The sequence below is a fragment of the Musa acuminata genome, unplaced genomic scaffold (assembly GCF_036884655.1).
Source record: "Musa acuminata AAA Group cultivar baxijiao unplaced genomic scaffold, Cavendish_Baxijiao_AAA HiC_scaffold_1136, whole genome shotgun sequence".
In the NCBI taxonomy this organism is placed as follows: Eukaryota; Viridiplantae; Streptophyta; class Magnoliopsida; order Zingiberales; family Musaceae; genus Musa; species Musa acuminata.
The window spans coordinates 9474288-9481787 of NW_027021348.1; positions in this window are offsets into that span (position 1 = coordinate 9474288).

Consider the following 7500-nt stretch of genomic DNA (forward strand, 5'->3'; position numbering starts at 1 on the left):
CTGATAATTGGGAAGGGCCCTTCATACTTACGCACCAATCCTTTGTGGACTCTTTTCCTGAAGAATTGGAGTGATGCTGGTTGGAGCTTTACCAACACCAAATCGCCAACTTTGAACTCCTGTGGTCGCCTTCCCAAGTCTGCCCACTTCTTCATCCGTTTTGCCGCCTTCTCCAAGTAAGCCCGTGCAATATCGGCATTCCGATGCCACTCCTTTGCGAAATGGTAGGCTGATGGACTACTCCCAGTATACCCAATAGCCATAGTGTGCGGAGTCGACGGTTGTTGTCCTGTGATAATTTCGAAGGGGCTCTTGTTGGATGCAGAGCTCCGCTGCAAGTTGTAGGAGAATTGGGCGATGTCCAACAGCTTCACCCAATCTCGTTGATTGGCACTCACATAGTGCCGGAGATACTGCTCTAAGAGCGAATTTATTCTTTCAGTCTGACCATCCGTCTGGGGGTGGAGGCTTGTAGAGAAGTATAACTTTGATCCCAACAATTTGAATAGCTCGGTCCAGAACCGTCCCAGAAACCGAGCGTCTCGATCACTAATGATATTGTGTGGGACTCCCCAATACTTCACTACACCCTTCATCATCAGTCTGGCCGCCTCTTCAGCTGAACAGTGTAGGGGAGCAGCAATGAAAGTTGCATACTTTGAAAACCGATCGACCACCACAAGTATCGATCCAAGTCCCCCTACAGGTGGCAAGCTTGATATGAAGTCTAAGGAAATGCTCTCCCAAGGCCTTTCTGGTACGGGCAACGGCTCCAAAAGTCCCACCGGCTTCCGCTGCTCCACCTTGTCTTGTTGGCAAGTAAGGCATGTTCGAACATACTCCTCCACATCAATCCCCATTTTTGGCCAGTAGAAGGCCCTCTCCACGAGAGCCAACGTTCTGTGAATGCCGGGGTGTCCAGCCCAAAGGGAATCGTGACATTCTTTCAAGAGTTCACGCCTTAGATTGTCCACTCGGGGAACATAAACCCTATTCCCTTTTGTGTAAACAAGTCCCTCCTGGACCCAAAATCGTCGTGCTTTGCCTTCTTTGATGAGCTGCATCAGGATAACTGCCTGGGGATCACTATACAGTCCATCTCTGATTCGGGAAAGGAAGGTTGAGTGTAACTGACTTGCTTGGCCTCTGCCCTCCAGTTGTGCAGCATTCACGCACTCCACCTTCCGACTCAGCGCATCGGCCACGACATTCGCCTTCCCGGGCTTATATTCCATTGCCATATCAAATTCAGCCAGGAAGTCCTGCCACCGTGCTTGCTTTGGGGAGAGCTTCTTCTGAGTTTGGAAATAACTCAAGGCGATGTTGTCTGTCCTCAGCACAAATCGCGACCCAAGGAGGTAGTGTCGCCAAACTCGTAGGCAGTGGATCACCGCTGTCATCTCCTTCTCATGCACTGGATACCGCCTCTCGGTCTCGTTGAGTTTACGGCTCTCGTAGGCCACCGGATGACCTTCTTGCATGAGTACTCCACCAATAGCAAAGTCCGAAGCATCTGTATGGACTTCAAAGGGCTCTCCATAGTTTGGCAATTTGAGCACTGGTTCTTCCAGAACAGCAGCCTTCAGATCTTGGAATGCTATCTCACATTTGTCAGACCACTTCCAAGGCTGCTCCTTCTTCAGCAACTCCGTCAGTGGGGTTGCCCGCTTCGAATATCCAGCAATGAAGCGTCGGTAGTAGTTGACGAAACCAAGGAAGGATCTCAACTCTGGCACCTTCTTTGGAGTTCGCCATTCCGCAACTGCTTGCACCTTCGACTTGTCCATCCGGATGGAGCCATCACCGATTCGGTGCCCCAAGAACAGGATCTCAGTCTGAGCAAAGTAGCATTTCTCCCTTTTTACGAACAAAGTGTTCTCCCTGAGAACCTTGAAAATCGTCCGAAGGTGCTTGACGTGCTCCTCGAGCGTTTGGCTGTAAACGACGATGTCGTCCAAGTAGACGACCACGAACTTATCCAAATACTCCTTGAATAGCTGGTTCATGAGAGTACAGAATGTTGCCGGAGCGTTGGTTAAGCCGAAAGGCATCACCAAGAACTCAAACGCTCCATATCTGGTCACACATGTAGTCTTTGCTTCGTCGCCTTCAGCAATGCGCACCTGCCAATACCCCGACCGAAGGTCGAGTTTTGAGAAATACTTCGCCTTGCCCAATTGGTCGAACAAGTCCGCGATGAGCGGGATGGGATACTTGTTCTTCACTGTTACTTTGTTGAGGGCTCGGTAGTCGACGCATAATCGGAGACTCCCATCTTGTTTCTTCTGAAAGAGAACTGGAGCTCCGAAAGGTGCTTTTGAGCTGCGGATGAGACCACCGCTTAGCAGTTCACCTAACTGCTTTCTAAGTTCTGCCAACTCTGGCGGGGCCATGCGATAGGGTGGTCTCGCTGGAGGCTTCACTCCTGGCTCCAGCTCAATACTGTGATCCACGCCTCTGCGTGGCGGAAGAGTCTTCGGCAACTCAGGTGGCATAACGTCTTTGAACTCCTTCAGGACGTTGGCCACCACAGCAGGTTCTTGAATGGCTTCTTCATTGAGTGGCTCTAGCTTCATAGCAGCCACGAATGTTAGTTCGCCCTTTCGCACCCCTTTCTTCAATTGTAATGCCGAAATATGTTGGGGCTCCTTGGTTCCTCTCCGAGAGACGGGCACCACACAGGGGTCATCGCCTCCCATCATACATAGGGAATTCAAGAATGGCATCGGCACCAACTTCGCCGCGTGCATAAACTCCATTCCAAGAATCACTTGGAAGTCGTCTAGTGGCACGGCCATCATGTTGGTGGTTCCGCTCCAAGTCCCGATTCTGATGGGAACTCCCTTCGCCAATCCGGAGATTCGCCTGGCCTCCGAGTTCACTGCTTTCATTCGGCTTGGGCTCTTCTCCAATGTCAACCCAAGTCGCTGTGCTTCACGATCGGCTATGAAGTTGTGGGTAGCGCCCGTGTCCACCATTGCACGGGTCGTTTGGCCATTCAGCTTGATGTCCACATACATCAGTTCACTACTTCCTGCTTTTTGTGCCTTCGTCTTCATGTTCTCCCCCACTTGACCCCGCATAGCGTTCAACAAACGCATTGCTCCCATTCGGGGTCCTTGCGACTCTTCATCGTCGCTGCTGGATTCGGAACTGCTTGAGCTAGGGGCAACAGCTTTGCCCTTGTCCGATCGGGGAGGGTGGATGGAAGCTGTCAAAGCGTTGAGTGCCTGCTTCTGTGGGCACTCCCTTACCATGTGCGGTCCTCCGCACAAGAAGCATCCTCTAGGTTTTGAGGCCTTGCCTTTTGGGTTCGGCCCTTTGTGGGAGCTCTTCTTCTTCTGTTCGCCCCCGAGCTCCTTCCCTCGAGAATGTTTTTGAGGGCGATTGCTTGAAGATTGTTTCCTTCTCGCTGGGTCTTCAGAGGACACGAAGTCGGTGAGCCTTTCTGCAGCTGCAATTGCCCCGACCACGTCGGTAACATTCCTTCGATTCAGCTCTTGCTGAGCCCATGGTTTCAAACCATCAAGGAAACTGAACAACTTGTCCTTCTCGGACATGTCCTGTATGTCCAGCATTAGTGCAGAAAACTGCTTTACATAGTCTCGGATGGTGGTACTTTGGCGGAGTTGTCTCAACTTCCTTCTTGCGACGAACTCTGTGTTCTCCGGTAGGAACTGAGTTCTCAACTCCCGCTTCAAGTCTTCCCATGTGTCGACTCGACACCGACCTTGTTGGATTTCCTCCCAACGAGTTCGCCACCAAAGTTTCGCATCTCCGTTCAGATACATTGTTGCTATTGAAACTTTGGTATCTTCAGAATCGGGTCTCGTAGCTCGGAAGTATTGTTCCATGTCAAACAGAAAGTTCTCGAGCTCCTTGGCATCTCTGGCCCCTCCGTATCCATGGGGCTCAGGTGCCCTCAAGTTTTGTGGCGGTGCAACGCGGGTGTTGCCTCCTCCCGCATTTAGCGTTCTTGTGAGCATAGCCACCTTCGCCGTGAGTTCCGCCACAACATCTTGTAAGTGCTGCACGGAGTCCTTGGTGTCATCGGACAGTCAGTCGACCAGGGCCTCGACCTTGTCGATCCTGGACTCCGCTTCCTCTTGCGAGCTCTCTACCCCAACAAGTCTTTGTTGGCCATGGTAGAGTTCCTCCATGCTCGCTTCCAGAACATCCAGGCGGGTTTCCGCCGTCGTGAGTCTCTCCTTATGACTCTTTTTCCCAGTTAGCGCACCAGATTGCGCTTCCTCCGCTCGCGGAGAGTTGCCAACTTCTCGCTCATCCTGTTCGCTGCCGCGATCCTCATGAGCAGCTCCAACAGCATGAGAGCGAGTGTGCACATGCAGCCCACCTGCGGCTGCTTGGGGCAAGGGTCCGGCCTGCCCCGTCTTGCTTGATTCGCCACGATGCTTTGCCATGGCGAAGTTGCGAAGTTCGTTCGCTGTTCGATCGAAGAGCTTGCCCGCTCTGATACCACAATGTCACGACCTTAGCTGGAATTGCCTAAGGCGTGCGGCACCCTTGCGGCCAACGACGCGAACTTAGCTTGCGTTGCCTAAGTCGCGAGTCACTCTTGCGGCAAAGACGCGAACTTAGCTTGCCTTGCCTAAGTCGCGCTTCGCCCTTGCGATCTTGCTCCGCAAGGATCAGCCCACTTTGTAACCTCTCGCAGGTCCCGAAGGACCTGTAAAAGAGAAAGAGAGTTAGATCGAAAGAACGAGCAACGGACACGTCCCGAAGTCTCGCGAAAAGGAAAGCTTTACAAGCAATTCGTCAAACACCTTGTGTGCACAAGAGAAAAGAGGGAGAGGGGGAAAAGCAAGGCTTTCAAGGATGAACGAACAGCTGCAAGCCCACAAACAGCCGCTCACCTGGTCCCGGACGCAACACCAAGTTCCCGTAAAGGTCACGTGCGAACTTGCGAAAGAGTGTTCAACGCCCGGTATATAACCGAAGCCCCATCCAGCCATGTGCCACCCGGGGGGTTCCTGGGTGCTGAGATGGCTGACATTTTGGTGAGCGGAGGCAGCACTCCGCTCACCTCCCGCGGCACGCGAAAACGAAGCCGTTTTGGGCTGTTTTGGGGCTGTTTTGCTCGGTTCGGTGAGCGATCGCTTTGCAACGCTGCAGCTTGTTCGAACTTACATATTTACAAGCAAAATGACCCAAAACCATGGGAAAACATGCTGTTAAGCAGTTGTACATGCGGGTGTGAGCGACGAACGGTTCGTTGAACGAAGTTGTTGCGGGTGCGCGACGACCGTTCGTGACAGGGTGGCACAGGGCTGGATGGGGCTTTCGTATAGCAGGGACGGTGCTGCCTCTCGCTTCGCTCGCTGTCCGCCGCTCGCCGCTCGCTCGCGCAGCCAAAAATGGCCAGTTTTGGCCCGTTTTTGGGCCGTTTTGGCCTGTTTTTGGGCTGTTCTTGCGTGGTGCGGCGACCGTCGTGAGCGGAGCAAAATGTCAGCCATCTCAGCACCCTGGAACCCCCCGGGTGGCACAGGGCTGGATGGGGCTTTCGTATAGCAGGGACGGTGCTGCCTCTCGCTTCGCTTGCTGTCCGCCACTCGCCGCTCGCTCGCGCAGCCAAAAATGGCCAGTTTTGGCCCGTTTTTGGGCCGTTTTGGCCAGTTTTTGGCCTGTTCTTGCGTTGCGCGGTGACCGTCGAGAGCGGAGCAAAACGTCAGCCATCTCAGCACCCTGGAACCCCCCGGGTGGCACAGGGCTGGATGGGGCTTTCGTATAGCAGGGACGGTGCTGCCTCACGCTTCGCTCACTGTTCGCCGCTCGCCGCTCGCTCGCGCAGCCAAAAATGGCCTGTTTTGGCCCGTTTTTGGGCTGTTTTGGCCTGTTTTTGGGCTGTTCTTGCGTGGTGCGGTGACCATCGTGAGCGGAGCAAAATGTCAGCCATCTCAGCACCCTGGAACCCCCCGGGTGGCACAGGGCTGGATGGGGCTTTCGTATAGCAGGGACGGTGCTGCCTCTCGCTTCGCTCGCTGTCCGCCGCTCGCCGCTCGCTCGCGCAGCCAAAAATGGCCAGTTTTGGCCCGTTTTTGGGCCGTTTTGGCCTGTTTTTGGGCTGTTCTTGCATGGCGCGGCGACCGTCGTGAGCGGAGCAAAATGTCAGCCATCTCAGCACCCTGGAACCCCCCGGGTGGCACAGGGCTGGATGGGGCTTTCGTATAGCAGGGACGGTGCTGCCTCTCGCTTCGCTCGCTGTCCGCCACTCGCCGCTCGCTCGCGCAGCCAAAAATGGCCAGTTTTGGCCCGTTTTTGGGCCGTTTTGGCCAGTTTTTGGCCTGTTCTTGCGTTGCGCGGTGACCGTCGAGAGCGGACCAAAACGTCAGCCATCTCAGCACCCTGGAACCCCCCGGGTGGCACAGGGCTGGATGGGGCTTTCGTATAGCAGGGACGGTGCTGCCTCACGCTTCGCTCGCTGTTCGCCGCTCGCCGCTCGCTCGCGCAGCCAAAAATGGCCTATTTTGGCCCGTTTTTGGGCTGTTTTGGCCTGTTTTTGGGCTGTTCTTGCGTGGCGCGGCGACCGTCGTGAGCGGAGCAAAATGTCAGCCATCTCAGCACCCTGGAACCCCCCGGGTGGCACAGGGCTGGATGGGGCTTTCGTATAGCAGGGACGGTGCTGCCTCACGCTTCGCTCGCTGTTCGCCGCTCGCCGCTCGCTCGCGCAGCCAAAAATGGCCTGTTTTGGCCCGTTTTTGGGCTGTTTTGGCCTGTTTTTGGGCTGTTCTTGTGTGGCGCGGCGACCGTCGTGAGCGGAGCAAAATGTCAGCCATCTCAGCACCCTGGAACCCCCCGGGTGGCACAGGGCTGGATGGGGCTTTCGTATAGCAGGGACGGTGCTGCCTCACGCTTCGCTCGCTGTTCGCCGCTCGCCGCTCGCTCGCGCAGCCAAAAATGGCCTGTTTTGGCCCGTTTTTGGGCTGTTTTGGCCTGTTTTTGGGCTGTTCTTGCGTGGCGCGGCGACCGTCGTGAGCGGAGCAAAATGTCAGCCATCTCAGCACCCTGGAACCCCCCGGGTGGCACAGGGCTGGATGGGGCTTTCGTATAGCAGGGACGGTGCTGCCTCACGCTTCGCTCACTGTTCGCCGCTCGCCGCTCGCTCGCGCAGCCAAAAATGGCCTGTTTTGGCCCGTTTTTGGGCTGTTTTGGCCTGTTTTTGGGCTGTTCTTGCGTGGTGCGGTGACCATCGTGAGCGGAGCAAAACGTCAGCCATCTCAGCACCCTGGAACCCCCCGGGTGGCACAGGGCTGGATGGGGCTTTCGTATAGCAGGGACGGTGCTGCCTCTCGCTTCGCTCGCTGTCCGCCGCTCGCCGCTCGCTCGCGCAGCCAAAAATGGCCAGTTTTGGCCCGTTTTTGGGCCGTTTTGGCCTGTTTTTGGGCTGTTCTTGCGTGGTGCGGCGACCGTCGTGAGCGGAGCAAAATGTCAGCCATCTCAGCACCCTGGAACCCCCCGGGTGGCACAGGGCTGGATGGGGCT